The sequence below is a fragment of the Podarcis bocagei genome (genome assembly GCF_964188305.1).
Source record: "Podarcis bocagei genome assembly, chromosome: 3".
Classification (NCBI taxonomy): domain Eukaryota; kingdom Metazoa; phylum Chordata; class Lepidosauria; order Squamata; family Lacertidae; genus Podarcis; species Podarcis bocagei.
The window spans coordinates 103,044,587-103,060,481 of record NC_138127.1 but is presented as its reverse complement, the minus strand read 5'-3'; the positions used below and the strand labels follow the sequence as shown (position 1 = coordinate 103,060,481).

The 15,895-nt window shown below is 44.3% G+C and overlaps 2 long non-coding RNA genes across 3 annotated transcripts; one reads left to right on the top strand and one right to left on the bottom strand.

Moving 5' to 3' along the window:
- Window positions 1-615: 615 nt before the first annotated feature.
- Window positions 616-5,366, bottom strand: LOC308584171. Its single transcript, XR_014006569.1, has 3 exons — window positions 5,234-5,366; window positions 2,760-3,007; window positions 616-794 (listed from the first exon to the last, which is right to left on the bottom strand). It is a non-coding gene; the product is annotated as an uncharacterized lncRNA (long non-coding RNA).
- A 49-nt stretch (window positions 5,367-5,415) lies between these two features.
- LOC308584174 lies at window positions 5,416-14,347 on the top strand. 2 transcript variants are annotated; one of them, XR_014006573.1, is made up of 5 exons: window positions 5,416-5,576; window positions 6,985-7,105; window positions 10,649-10,680; window positions 13,467-13,608; window positions 14,208-14,347. It is a non-coding gene; the product is annotated as an uncharacterized lncRNA (long non-coding RNA). The 2 variants fall into 2 exon arrangements; XR_014006572.1 differs by lacking the exon at window positions 10,649-10,680 and having other exon boundaries at window positions 13,440-13,608.
- The last annotated feature ends 1,548 nt before the right edge of the window (window positions 14,348-15,895 follow it).

Sequence of the window (15,895 nt, the reverse complement as noted above, 5' to 3'; positions counted from 1 at the left end):
ACATCACTGCATGTTTTAGAAAAACTATACCAATCGGTTTTCCATTATTACATCCATCAAAGATTATTTACACTGTTGAATTTATCTTAATGCTGCCAGTAATTTCAGCTGTACACAGTTATTTTCCATATACTCAATAAACGTTTTCCAATCTTCTTTAAACGTATGCTCTTCTTGTTCTCTTATTCTATATGTTAAGTTTGCAAGCTGTGCATATTCTGTCAACTTAAGTTGCCAGTCTTCTTTGGTTGGGACCTTGTTCATTTTTGGGTTAACAAAACACGGGGCACAGTTGTTACATACATAAATAACCTTTGGCAGATGCAAATTTAGAGGAGCACAACTGGTTTGCCCACTGTGTATGAATACAGTAAATGTTAATGTTATGGGTACTTAAAAAGTGTATATAGTTTGTTATTCGGTGTGATTCTTGGGTAAATTTTTAAAAAAAATTAATATTGTTAAATACTAATTATTAAAAATGAGAGTGAGGAAGTAGAACAAAAGGAGGTAGAGAAGAATGACAATGGAGACAAGGCTGAGCTGGAGGGGCCAATGGTCTGACTCAGTATATATTCCCATGACACATTCATTCACAGCCAGCACAATTAGGAAGACATTAAACTGGACTTTTTATTTCCATTCCATCCTGACTTGCTCTTAAGAGGGTATGCAGCAAGGTACATTGTCGTAGCATAACTTTAATTCCGTGTGACCTGAAGGACAGAATTCTCCAGCGCAATGACCTCCTTCCTTGATACATGCTTCTTTACCTTTAATTATATAATCCTTTCCTATACAAAAGAAGAAGAATTGCATGAGAGGTGAAGGAAATAAATATAAGTCGCTGTATGACTCCCTCCATAACTCCCTCCGAAATGGAAATACTATTAGCCTGTGCTATATATATATACAGTGGTGCCTTGCAAGACGAAATTAATCCATTCCGCGAGTCTCTTCGTCTAGCGGTTTTTTCATCTTGCGAAGCAACCCTATTAGCGGATTAGCGGATTAGCGCTATTAGCGGTTTAGCGGATTAGCGGTTTAGCGGTTTAGCGGCTATTAAAGGCTTAGCAGCTTAGTGGCTAAAAGGCTATTAGCGGCTTAGTGGCTTAGGAAAAGGGGGGGGGAGCGAAAAAAACCGCAAGACTCGCAAGACTTTTTCGTTTTGCGAAGCAAGCCCATAGGGAAATTCGTCTTGCGAAGTGCATCGAAAAACGGAAAACCCTTCCGTCTAGTGGGTTTTTCATCTTGCGAGGCATTCGTCTTGCGGGGCACCACTGTGTGTGTGTGTGTGTGTGTGTGTGTGTGTGTGTGTATAAAATGTTTGGGGGCACTCTCATTTTGACTCAAGAAAATCACCCTTTTATAGTTCAAATCGGGGGAAATAAATACAGTAAATGGACAAAAGTACAAAGATTCACAAAATGTTTAGGGGTATGCGTACCCCTGCATCCCCCCCCAAGCACTGCTCTTAGCAATGGATTTCATAAGAGGTGATGGGGAAACATATTAACAAGGGACTGGTGGACAATGGTAGGAAGTGGAGAAGTTTCTGATTGGCTTCATCTAGTTCGATGAAAGGAGAGGGTTTTTTTATTAATGCAGGGGTGGCGAAACTTAGGCCCAGGATTCAAGTATATGTCACTGAAATTTACTCCGTATTGAGCCAGAATAGATTCCAATGTATAGTTAGCAGAGTAACAACTTAAACACGTTGCAGGATTCCCCAAAAACAGACCAGAGGCAATTCTATTTCATCCAGCAGAGCTTTACTGCTACTGAAAGCAAATGAGCATAATGGTCACAAATCCAATACATTCAGGATTGGCACCGTCCATAAGAAATCCAGTTGCAGCATACGTAACTTAAACTTACAATAACTTATAATAAGTCTAAACCTTAACGCGAAGCACACTATGTATAGAACACCACACCAGAAGGAAAAGAGATAGAAAGAGTGAAATTCAGGCTCCTTCTGGCCTTACTTTTATAGCCAGCATGACCTCTGCAGAAGAGATAAGAGAACCAGTTCAAGCCAGCTGTACTCAGCTTCTCTGAAGGAATAACCCAAACAACATGAACCTTCTGCTTGTTTCTTTCGCACAGAGAAGCTTCCAGAAGTTTCCAGAACCCTCTTGAATTAAGTAGAATAGGAAAGATCTGTTCACATCAGATCAATACTTCCTGCACTAAGAAATGCAAACTGACAGTATAGTCCACTGAGCGTCGCTGTCAGGTCCTTGGGATTCTTCCCTATAAGCCTCCTTGGCTGTTCTTGCTCATAAATTTATGGGCCTGGATGGAGGACATGGGATTGCGTGAGTAGAAAGCAACCTATGGGGCACAGTGATTACAACACTCAGAGCATTCTCAGATTCCCCTTGCAGCAGAGGACAGGGCTTAGAGCTACTCATTGTCCCAACTTTTAGACCTAAGGACCCCTGTTCATCATAGGGCAGAATCTGGGACAGTCCCCATTCTTACCCTCTTCCCTAGAGATATCTTTCTGCTTCTCTCTTTCCTTTTCCCTCCATTCCTTCCTTCCTCCTCTTTCTCTTTGGCTTGTAAACAAAGCCAGCATCTCCTTCATCTCCATCACACTCAATACCCTTTCCATTAATAATTTGTCAGGCTGCAGGGGGGGGGGCAAAGTCACAGAACATGACATGGGCATGATGGCACTGGATGACTTCCAACCCCATTTCATTCTTCTGTCATTTCTGTCTGGATGTTTTTAACTTCAATGCATGTCTTACCTGCAGAAGACAGAAGCATCTCAGAAAACAGAAGGGCAACCATGAACAGCCAGTGCAAACTCATTGTTGAAACTTGACTTGGATCTCAAGTTGAGCAGCAAGAGCAGACTACTGAAGCAAAATACTCTGATGATAGTTCTGTGCCTCCTGGAAGGTTGAATGTCCACCTATTTGTAGGTTTTTGTGATACACTGACAGGTAAGCTCTGTGCATGAGTGATCTATTTGCGATGCACGTGATGACAGGAACTATTCATCAAGGAAAGAAAAGAGGAAAATAAGTTGTTGATATTAACCATGAAATTTATTCAGAGTTCAAGGTTTCAGTGGCATGGATTACTTTAAACGTTGCAGTCAATATAAAATTTGCAGCTTTTGGTATTGTGGTTCATGGCAGATGCAAATTTATTTATTTTTTAATATACTTTTTATTAAATTTTCTGTATTACAATTTCAGATAAACATTTCACATACTTAAAATATCAATGATTTCCCTTCTTCTCTTTCCATGGTTCATTTTGCATATCTTACATCACTGCATATTTTACAAAAACTATACCAATCGGTTTTCCGTTATTACATCCTTCAAAGATTATTTACACTGTTGAATTTATCTTAATGCTGCCAGCAATTTCAGCTGTACAGAGTTATTTTCCATATACTCAATAAATGTTTTCCAATCTTCTTTAAACATATGCTCTTCTTGTTCTCTTATTCTATATATTAAGTCTGCAAGTCGTGCATATTATGTCAATTTAAGTTGCCAATCTTCTTTGGTTGGGACCTTGTTCATTTTTGGGTTAACAAAACATGGGGTGCAGTTGTTACATACATAAATAACCTTTGGCAGATGCAAATTTAGAGGAGCGCAGCTGGTTTGCCCACACTGGGCACCAAGCTGAGAAGGCACCACAAGGGGTGCTGCAACAATGATTTAGAGGTGAAGAAGAAGAAGAAGAAGAAAAAGAATTTGGATTTGATATCCCGCCTTTCACTCCCCTTCAGGAGTCTCAAAGCGGCTGACATTCTCCTTTCCCTTCCTCCCCCACAACAAACACCCTGTGAGGTGAGTGGGGCTGAGAGACTTCAAAGAAGTGTGACAGGCCCAAGGTCACCCAGCAGCTGCATGTGGAGGAGCGGAGACGCGAACCCGGTTCCCCAGATTACAAGACTACCGCTCTTAACCACTACACCACACTGGCTCTGTGGTGAGAGGCAAGTGGGAGCTGAATTTTGTTATCGCACATGACACCGCTGAAATATGAAAGCCCAAAGCCTGTCACTGCCATGGCAGTTTCTCCTCAAGGAGCCACGGAATAACAAAGCAAGGAAATACTGAACATTGTGCATTAACATAATGAAGTCTTCAGGATTTGGCGCTTTGTAAATTGGGTTTTATGACCCTTTAGTTAACAACTGAGCGGAAGGCTTTGACTAAAACAGGGAAGGCTGTTGTAAAACAGGCCCCCATGCCTAGGATGCTCTGGCTGGGAGAAAAATCTGTCTGTCTTCCAAGGGTTTGGGTGTACTACCAATCAGTTTAAGCCATATTCATTATACATTTGAGAGCAACCAACTTCTGAATGCTCCTAGAGAACCAAAAGCTCATCTTTCCTGCAGATAGATTCACCTGTTCCAGGCTCCTAGTATAGGAGGACTCAGACCATTCTCATCATTGAGCTCTCCCTGGGGATAATGTGCAAATTTCCTTCTCTGCCCCTGCCCCCTTGATATGATACCACCACCTCTTCCAACTGAATAAGCTGCTCCAGTCACTCTGGGTGGCTTCCAAGAGAATATAAAACACACACGATACATCAGAGATTAAAAGCTTCCTGATACAGGGCTGCCTTGTAAGGAATCGCCTGCCTTCCACTGGGTTGTAATCCAATAAAAGTTCCCTGACTGTTCCTGTTGCATCTCCAACACTGAGGCAATGCTTCATTTCACTGAGGCAAAGATCTACATTGGCTACCAGTATGTTTCCGAGCACCATTCAAAGTGTTGGTGCTGACCTTTAAAGCCCTAAATGGCCTCGGTCCAGTATATCTGAAGGAGCGTCTCCACCTCCATCGTTCAGCCCAGACACTGAGGTCCAGCTCTAAGGGCCTTCTGGTGGTTCCCTCACTGCGAGAAGCCAAGTTACAGGGAAGCAGGCAGAGGACTTTCTCGGTAGTGGTGCCTGCCCTGTGGAATGCCCTCCCACCAGATGTCAAAGAGAACAAAAACTACCAGAGTTTTAGAAGACATCTGAAGGCAGCCTTGTTTAGGGAAGCTTTTAATGTTAAACAGACCACTGTATTTTAATACTTTGTTGGAAACCACCCAGAGTAGCTGGGGAGGCCCAGCCAGATGGGTGGGGTATAAATTATTATTATTATTATTATTATTATTATTATTATTATTATTATTATTATTATTATTATTATACTAAGAAAGAGGTCTGTGTTGCTACTGCCAAGGCCACTTTCTCACCCTCTTTATAGAAGTGGTTTTCCTGTGTTTTTTTAGGAGTCCTGCTGTTGTTATAATATCTTTCATAATCCGGCTGCCTGGGGGAAGCAGGGAATGTATGTAATTGTATGGAGTGAGGGGGAAGTGTTCTTGGCAGCCTCGGGAACTGTTGCCAAGGGAATTGGAATCTTGGGCATGTGACCCTTGTAGAGCAGTTAGGCCAGCGAGGAAGGAGATGGGGAGGAATGTTGAGCTAGTGAGAGAGAGAAAAGTGCCGTTGTGGGCTTTTGAATGGCATCGGATGACGGGAGACAGCACTCAGAGCCTTGGAGTGGCTGTGGTGGAGGCCAAACAAAACATCAAGGTGGAACAGAAATGGCTGAAGCTGTAGACTCTGGGCTTTCAAATTGCAAGCGGCACACTTTGCGAGGCCAAAATTTGGTGCTTCCTCGCCTCTCATCTTCCGTTCTACTCAATTCACTACGCCATAGTTGCAATGCCTGGGGCACCCCTATTTAAATTTTGAATATGGAGGAGATTTCATACCAAGAAGAAACTACATTATATTGGGTCTGATCATTATTTCATCTAGCTCAATATTATTTCATTTTTATTTATTACCCACCCTTCATCCAGGGTGGGTTTCCAATGATTAGAAATGCAGTTCCAAACGAGATCACAAAAACAGGGTTGGTCTGAATAGATACATCTCAGTCATCTAAGGCCAGAGTAAACAGGTTTGTGGAATGTTGGCTGCAGCTGCATAGACTCATCTCCTGCAATCAATATCTTCAGTGGAAGAACATATGCTATTGCCACGTGAGGCTTGACTGGGCCAAGCAGCGCCACCACTCTCCTCTCTCCACCCACAGATCAATCTTGACCCTGGGGTGGAACTGCAGATGGTGGCATTGGGCCATCACCTGAAGAAGCTGTCTCAGCAGCTCCCTTGCGCCAGAGCCAGGCTGGTTGCACCCCCTAAAAACACACACACACACACACAAAACGCCCAGTACCATGGCCTCCCAGCCCCCCTGCACTATGCCACTGACTGTCTTCACTTCAGTGTGATAGTAGGGATAACACTCTTTGTAGTACACCTGAGAATTAAAATCTAACAAATCCTTACACAGAACAAGACAATTATGAGCTTCAATGACATCACTCCTTTTAACTACTGATTATAGTCACATTTAATATTTTTTAATTACGAATTTCAACAAAACATTTTATCAGAAAACATATCATCTTTAATTCCCCCCCCCATTTCCCTCTCCCCATAAAATAACCCACCCACCCCCCGCCCAGACTTCCCTCAGCTCCTCTCTCTGGTTTATCAACAAGTGTTATTGTCAGCATGTTACAAAATTGTATAGATCCTTAATTTACCTGACTGACTATTATCAATAAAAAAAATTGTGAATGTTTATTCAAAACCTGCCAAGGAGTCCAGTTCATTTTGTTGCTTCTTTAAATGTTTTGTAAAGGGTTCCCATTCATCTTTAAAGTCACAGTTATACTACAACAGCCACTCCACAATCCTGAGCATGGTCACCTCTGAGGATTATTTGGGGGAGAAATCTGATGAGGACTTAAAAAACAACAATGCTATTCATGTCTTCAGGTTGAGAGAAAATGGGCTCCCAACATTCCATATCTTACTTTTTAGGGGTGGTCACAGACCACAAGATGAAACTTGTATCTGTAGCTTTGGGGATATTTTCTGCACCTCTCCAAAAATCTATCTTTAATAGAGGGTTTCCTTTCTGTAGGCTATATGGTTCCAGCACTAAAGCAATGTATGGATGCTGACGGCTATTGTGCTAATGAGTTATGTCATCCAAGTGATACATTTATTCAGCGATGCTACAGAAGGAGGCCTTGTTGTCGAAGGTGAGAATATGGGGGTGGAGGGACAAAATGGGATATAAATAAAAAGTCTAGTATGCTGCCTTGACACTTTCCCCCTGAAAACCCACTCTTTCAGCAATAGGTGGGAAACCTAAATTGCTGTTGGTTTTGATTCAGCATTAAATGTCAGGTTTTCCCAGGGGAAGCTGTGGGAACAAAAGGAAAGCACTCAGACATGGATGAGAAAAGGACAAACCAGAGCAAGGACTTCTGAGCTGGAGCAAGGACTTCTGAAGTTATTTGCAGTGCCTTGGTGATTCAGATGTAAAGGGGGAAATCCTGCAGAGATGTATCTGATCAAAACTATGCTTCTAAGCTGACTGTATAAGTCAGAGGTTTTCAACCTTTTTGAGTCCATGGCTCGCTTGACCAACTACATTCTATCTGCTGCACCCCTGTGGGGCTGAGGAACCCAGTTGTGTCACCTGTTGCCTGCAGAGCTGGCAGCCTCTCACCCTTTTTTGAACACCCTCCCTTGTAGAGGCTTCCCTCAGCCTCCTCTCCTCTCCCCTCTCCTTGGGAGTCCTCTGGGCAGCTGCTGCTGCTGCTGCCCCTGGTCTCTGAGCTCTCCCCACCCCACACTAAAGAGAGGTGCCTCCTCACACTACCCCACAGGGGCCTGGGACTTGTCTGTCCATTCCCAGCAGCAAGGACTGGTAGATTGGCTGGCTGTGCTCCCTTGCCCTCTTGGTTGCTTACTCTGAGGCCACCTCAGCTCCTGGCAACCAGCTCCAGAGGCGCCATTCACCTGGGGAGCTTGTAGCCATGGCTGCTACAACAACCAGCTGTGTAAGCCTTTGGGAGGCAGAGATGCTAGAGGGAATCAGAGGAGAGGAAAGAGGGACAGAGGCCAGTGTTGCCCACGGCACCCCTGACCATCATTCAAGGCCCCCTAGGGTACCATGGCACACTGGTTGAAAACCACTGGTATAAGGAAACACCAGGACGAGGAGAAGGGGGACAGGACAGCTCCTTCAAAACTGACAAGTGCAGCTTGCAGTGAGAGGGCATGGTTTTACAAGTGCTATCCAATCAGCATGTTCTGAGTGAGGGAAATAAAATACAGTGGTACCTGAAACTGTTCTTAACCTGAAGCACCACTTTAGCTAATGGGGCCTCCTGCTGCTGCCGCGCCGCCGGAGCACGATTTCTGTTCTCATCCTGAAGCAAAGTTCTTAACCCGAGGTAATATTTCTGGGTTAGCGGAGTCTGTAACCTGAAGTGTATCTAACCTGAAGCGTATGTAACCTGAGGTACCACTGTAGTGATATAATACATACCCTGCAACTTTTCTCTGATGGAAATAGGGATGTCCTATTCATCATTATTATTATTATTATTATTATTATTATTATTATTATTATTATTATTATTATTATTACTATTACTACTACTACTACTACTACTACCACCCCACCCATCTGACTGAATTATCCCAGCCACTCTGGGCAGCTCCCAACATGTATGAAAACATAATAAAACATTAAATATTTAAAAACTTCCCTGTGCAGTCAGCTTTCAGGTGCCTTTTAAAGGTTGTATAGTTACTTATCTCCTTGGCTTGAGGGCAGCGGCGGAGCAAGCCGATCGGGCGCCTGGGGTGGTACACGTGCCCTTCACCCGGGGTCAGGGCCAGCTGGGGCAGGGTGCTCCATGGGGCCTCTGAGGAGTTTGCCTGCCTCTGCCCACTCAGCCACCCTACAGCTGAGGGGGAGGCAGTGGGCGGACCATTTTGTCAGCACGGAGCCTGCGCACACCCAAGCTAGACATGCTCAGGCATGCTGTAGGCCCCGCGGTGAGTACCGCCTGGCATTTTGTCACCCCCCAGTTGTGACACCCAGGATGGACCACCCACAATGCGCCCCCCTTCCTCCACCCCTGCTTGAGGATCGCGTAACTCCATTCTCTCCAACATTTATCCAGTGAAAAGAGGGACATCATGAGGAAATGCAGGACATTCCGGGATCAAATCAGAAACTGGGATGGCTTCTGTAAATCCAGGAATGTCTCTGGAAAATAGGGACACTTGGAAGGTCTGGTAATATAACTGCTTTGCTTTCCAGCACTTCTTGCTCTTTGCATATGAGAATCTTCATTGTAATGGTAGTACTCTGTGACAGTTCACATTTATTTCCATGACTTTTGTGCAGCTGAGGTTCTCAGCACTGTGTGCTGGCCTCTCTAAAGAGTTAACAAGTCTGTGTTCTTAATATTCACCTGTTTATAAGGGTACCCCTCCTTTCCCTGAAACACCTGCTGTGTGTTATGCTTATCTTCTTCCATCTCAGCAGGTCCCCACGCTGTCATTGCAAAACATGTCCCCGGGAACAATTTGTGCCGTGGGGATTTTACTGAAGTTGGCTTAAGGTAAAAATAAGCAGAATGGGCACGAGAGGAAACTTTTTAGAAGGAAGTAAATTGTCCTTGATACCAGGGGAAAGGGGAGATATCTCCAACCCAAGGAACCAAAAGTGGGAGTGTAAGCATAGTTTGGGGTGGCCTAGTGAGAAGATCCAGAATGCTGCTAGACACAAGAGAAGAGTACTGTAAATCTGGTCCAATTTGTTAATGAGATAATGACTTGGATGTCTAAAAGTTAATCCATATTTTTTTAAGGTCAGTAACTAATCAGGTCTAATCTCTAGGGTTTGGCACATCTCTGATGGCACCAAGAAGTAAGTCCCATCAAATGTAAATACCTGGGAAAGTAGGCAAATCATAGCACTGCTGGCCTCCCACTTTGGGTTTCTAGGGAGAAGGTGAAAAGATAGACCCAAAGGACGCGGCAGCTAAAAAAGCCAATGCAATTCTGGGCTGCATCAATAGGAGTATATCATCTAGATCAAGGGAAGTAATAGTGCCATTGTATTCTGCTCTGGTCAGACCTCACCTGGAGTACTGTGTCCAGTTCTGGGCACCACAGTTCAAGAAGGACACTGACAAACTGGAACGTGTCCAGAGGAGGGCAACCTAAATGGTCAAAGGCCTGGAAATGATGCCTTATGAGGAACGGCTAAGGGAGCTGGGCATGTTTAGCCTGGAGAAGAGGAGGTTAAAGGGTGGTATGATAGCCATGTTCAAATATATAAAAGGATGTGACATAGAGGAGGGAGAAAGGTTGTTTTCTGCTGCTCCAGAGAAGCGGACACGGAGCAATGGATCCAAACTACAAGAAAGAAGATTCCACCTAAACATTAGGAAGAACTTCCTGACAGTAAGAGCTGTTTGACAGTGGAATTTGCTGCCAAGGAGTGTGGTGGAGTCTCCTACTTTGGAGGTCTTTAAGCAGAGGCTTGACAACCATATGTCAGGAGTGCTCTGATGGTGTTTCCTGCTTGGCAGGGGGTTGGACTCGATGGCCCTTGTGGTCTCTTCCAACTCTATGATTCTATGATTCTATGAAACAAAGCCATCTATTTTCCATGAGGTCCATTGCCACCATTCTCCCCAATTCTGAAGCAACCCTTTTCTTGTTGTCTCCATCTGGTCTCACTATTTCTCCCTGTCTTTTTCTTCTTCTTCTAGAAAAGACGACATCGAAGTTGAAATCATTCCAGGTATAATGAATCTGTGTATACATGTAGTGGGAATGGCAATGATCCTAAATTGAACGTAGGGTGGAGTCTGATTGAGAGCAGTTTTCTATAAGGCAAATCCAGATGCATAACTGGAATACATAAATATACATTGGACACAGTTTCAAATTGTTTACAAGCAGAAAGTTCCAAATACATAAATCCATAATATTTAAATCCATAATAACGAGAGAGAGAGAGAGAGAGAGAGAGAGAGAGAGAGAGAGAGAGAGAGAAGATTGGAGGGTGGGGATAGATACTAGGCAACATGATACAAACTCCCAAATGAAAATAAAATGCACTGTTAACACAATCACTTCCACAGTATCACCCTCACCATCCATTCACACAATCAAAACTATTAAGCACCTTGTGCAATATTTTGACCAACCAACCAACCACTCATGCTTAAATCAAGCACACTCAAGAACATGAAAACCAGCAAGAAGTTATGACTTCCAAGTATTTGACAATGGCAGCAACAAAAACGGCTCTCTGCTGAAATGAGGTTTCTGGGCTTAAGGCAGGGGTTGGCAACCTAAGGCCCATGGGCCAGAAGTGGCCCACAGAGGCCATTTAACCAGCCCCCAAGCCGCCCCCGAACCGAGCTGCCCACTCAGCAAGTCCCCACACCACGCTGTGCCAGTTTAGTGCAGTGCAGCGCAGGGACTCTCTTCTGCGGCTCTGGAAATAACTTCTGCACATGCCTAGACTCCGAAAATCATGCCTGCGCAGTCACGGTTTTCGGAGTCTGGGCATGTGGCAGAAGCGATTTCTGGTGCCGGGGACATGCGCAGACGCGATTTCTGGCATTGCGCTGCGCCGGTCTGGCCCATGAAGGATCTCTGCGGGAGTGATCTGGCCCATGCCTGGTAAGCCTTGCTGAGCCCTGGCTTAGGATCTTGGCATCTGACTTTGGTTTGTGGATTGTGGGGTTCTAGTAAAAATGAAAGCAGTTCCCGTAAGCCTGATTTCTTCCCAAACCTGCTTTAATGGCTTTAGGGGGTGGGAATGTGCTTCTGTTTTGTTCTTCTGCCTTTTCTGAGGAGTGGGAAATGGGAAGAGCTTGCCACTAATGCTCAGGCAGGGGGGCCCATCCACAGCTAGTGATGTAATGGGGGTGCTGCATCTACAGCCATGCCCCACAGAGAGTGCATATTGCGTGGACAGGCGGAGTCCCCAGATCCTGCGCGGTCCCCCCGTCATGTGAAATAACGACTCATGACAACGTGCTATGGGATTAAATTGGCCACAACTTTATTAACTTTCAAATGTGAGTAGACCTTGGCTCAGGCATTGGGCGTTCTCCCTCCCCAGTCCCCAGCCGGGGACCTAGGGAGCATCAGGGTTATCCAATGTGGGGGGGGGGATGGGCCGGCTCTGGAGAACATATGTTCAAGCAGAGATGGCCGCCCCCGTTACGCCGCCGCAGGGGAGAGCAATGAAGACCTTTTGGCGTACGGTCAAAGCCTCCCTTCAGAAACCCCTTTTACGGGGAACCCTGGTATCGCCGCCGCAAAGAGGAAGATGGACTAAAGGATTCCGCCCAAGGCCTGATACCGCCAAAGTTGTGACGTTTTGCTACAGGAAAGGCGAAACCTGCCAATGCAGGGAAATTCCTTTCCGGCCCTTTAACAGCGACCTTAACGTAGCACGCCCGAATACCTGTGAAGAAAAGTTAACCTGCAAAACCTGTGAAGAAAAGTTAACCTGCAAATAAGACATTCACTGAGGGTGGGTAGGGTGGGAGAAGCTCTGGAGCCAAGTGAGGATTCCCAGGTAAGATCCTCCCTCTATTGTGTGGGCAGGTAATCCCTCCCCTACCTGGCCTGGTCTCCTTGGCAACGCTTCCCCCCAGGTGGGATTGGACAACTGACTGAGGTAGGCAGAGACCTCCCGGTATCCCACCTGGGGGAAGGCGAAGCCAAGCCTATGCTGTTGGAGCCGCTCCAGATCTAGGGGCTGCGCCCGTCCACGCAAAGGGTGCCCCCTGTTTTAAGCTCGGAGTGGTCATTACTACATTGTAGTTGCCTGACAATGAACATCCCTAACACAAGCCTTGCATGTAATCCTCGAGAGATTTGGTGGGTGGGGAATAAAGATTATTATATTCAAAGCTAATGTCTCAGCTGTACCAACAGGGGACATCATAGGGGTCTGTTAAATGGATAGAGCATTTTTGTATTCTGAACCAGGGAGAGCTTGAAGGTAATGTTTGTTTCAGGATTGGAAAGGTTAGTTTACGTCAGCCTTCCTCCCCAACCTGGTGTCTTCCAAATATTCGGGACTAACAATTCCCATTAGACCTAGCCAGCAGTTGGCAAAGACTGGTTTATTGATCCATGCAAGAAGTTACCGTATTTTCCTAGGCTGATGCATCTGCAAACAAACAAATGAAGGAAGATAAAGCAGCCCATGAAACAGATCTCTGAGTCCCTGTGCCTGTACAGCTTAGAAATGTTACTCAGTATTGTGTTTTTCAGTGCTCAGGGTGCTTTAATGGTTGTTAACAGACAGCTTTCACAACAGCTGTTGCAGGTAGACTAGGTCATATTTAGATCCATCCATCTGTCAGTGTGAAGCTAAGATATTGCCAGCACAAGCTTTCTTCAAAATAGCCTGCAGCCGACCACAGGTCTGAAACCAGTGAAAAGCAGCTCCTACACAGAAACCTAAGGAATCCCAAATGTTAGAGTTAGATTAGCTGGTACTGCATTTACAGATGCAAGACCTGTGCTCAGTTTCCACCCCTGTGTACCTGTCTAAAGGTTCCAAAATATTTAATAGTAAAGACGAATGTGACATTGTTGGAGGGGTCTGCCATTTGAACACCTACAACCCTGGGAAGTGCTGGAGTCTTCGTTATATACCACTCGGACACTGCATCCCAAGAGGTGTTTGCTGTAAAAGGTGAGTACAAAGGCTCACTCCCCACAAAATAAAAATTAATTGAGTTGAAGGTGGAATGATTCACATACTCTTGCCTGGAGTTAAGGATGGGGGTGAATTTAATTCAGTTCACATTTAAAGTGAGCTTACCTAAATCGTGCTTTCCAAATGCGAAAACTATGAACGCATTTCTGCTCAGCAAAATGTGGGGATCCTGCTGAAACCTATCTCCTGTGTGGGGGTGCTGCTGTTTTGTCAACTTAGTGATCTGAGAATGAATTTGCTACTTGTATTACCGATACCTACACAATGACTGAGAGTTTTGAAATTAGGACGGGGTGGGTGAATTGTACATGTGGATGTTAACTCAGAATGTCAAAACCTTGTATAATAATTTAAGATGTTGAGATAAGGATTTGCTGTATAAACAACTTAATCTGGGGATACAAGAAGGGGAGGTACGAGGAGGTCGGGGAAATAAGCTATAAGAAAATAGGCTGTGAAATTTATGTGTTTTTTCATATTTTTATGTTTGTTTTTTCTTTTTGTTTGTATAAAATTGGAAACTTTAATAAATATCTTATTAAAAAAAACAGAATGTCAAAACCTCTAACTTATAGGCCAGACAGCTCCTTGTCAGAAAACCTTCACCTTATATATTAAGGCTAGCCGGACTGCCTCAAGGACTTTTCACCATCTGAAGTAACTCAATGGAGTATTTGCAAAGTAATAAATGCAATGTAGTTGTGCTAATGCAAAACACTCTCTCTTTTTATTTGAAAGAGGTGGGTAGAGAATATCGTACTTTTATCCAGAAAACCAGTTCGAACAAAAATGTCTAATGCACAGGTGAGGAATCTTTGGCCCACCAGTTGTTGATGCCATTCAGTTATGTCTGGGGGGTTACAACTTCCAACCTCTCTGTGGTCTCATTGAGAGTTGCCCTGATTTAGGCCTTATTTTTGCAAGTAATGGGGGGCCTAAACCTTTCCCCAAAGTTGCCCCAAGAAAACAGCTACCATCACAATAACAGCAGTGGTCAAGTTATCACAGTCTAGAAACAACAATCGCCATTTGCTAACTGGACCAAAGACACTCCTAACCACTAAGATCACCTAAACATGTTACGTGTCGTCATATAACCAAGAAAATCCACAACAGATGAACAAATGACGTTATACAGATGTTACTGGAACTGTTCTGTAAACATTGCAAACTATTTCCAAGCATGAATCACCCAACAATTCAAGTACCAATTCCTTATAACGAAGTGACTTTTTGACACATACCCCTCTTTTTAAAAAAGGCAGTCAAACTAATCTGGAGTGCACACACTCTCCATATGTTCCATATGTTTATATTATGGCCCAAGCAATGGAAGTCACCGACATTGTTTTGAACTGTAGCACGTTCACATCTTGAAACTGGATTTAGAACGTATTCTGAATTATAGGCTGTCCTAAGCCAAACGGAACCTTGCTTGTGTGAAGCCCTTTAACTGGGTAAATTGTGTTTATTTGTCCAGGTGTCTGATCTGAAGGTGATCTGGGAAGGGGAATAAGAGTAATGACTGCATGGGTTGTCTCCATGCCTACCTGTGGCATACAGCAAAAATGGCTGCATGGAAAGGGTTACTCATATTCTTAATCAGGGCAGAGTATAGTGAAAGGACTAGTCAAAGATGATTCAGAGCAAAGGCCCATTGTTATCCATGGAACTTCCTTGTCTTGTGTAATACCTATATTACTTCAGCAAGCAAAATAGTACAGTCTCAGAGTTGTCATTTCTGGGCCTCATTTCCTTCCACCAGATGTAGTATGAGCTGTTTTGTCATACTCCACAACAGCCACTCCACAATCCTGAGCATGGTCACCTCACCTTATTAACAGCTGTCCTCCAAAAACTAGCAGCAACAGTTTCTCAGTAGTTGTTCCTCATCTCCTCTGTTTCTGGCTTAACTGCCCTCCAAGTGTCACTCTCCCTACATTCTGACCCCCTTGGCAATGGTTGTCAAGGCTGCCCAAAACTACTTCCCTTTACTCGTTACAATATTATTCATTCCCTGTTTTCCCCAGGCAAAACAACATGAATAGATAACCTCATCTGCCACACACTATCCCTTCTCAGATGGAGAATGGTTAGAGAAGGAGCCTTTTCTGGATTACCACCCACTAGCAACAACTCGTTTTGTGAAAAATTGTGAAAAATTACTGAGGGGCAGGAAGATACAGATGTGCACATTATTCCCAGAGGGGTGAGAAGAATGGGTTTTCCTGGGGAAAGCAGGGGGCAAGGGCAAAACTGCTCA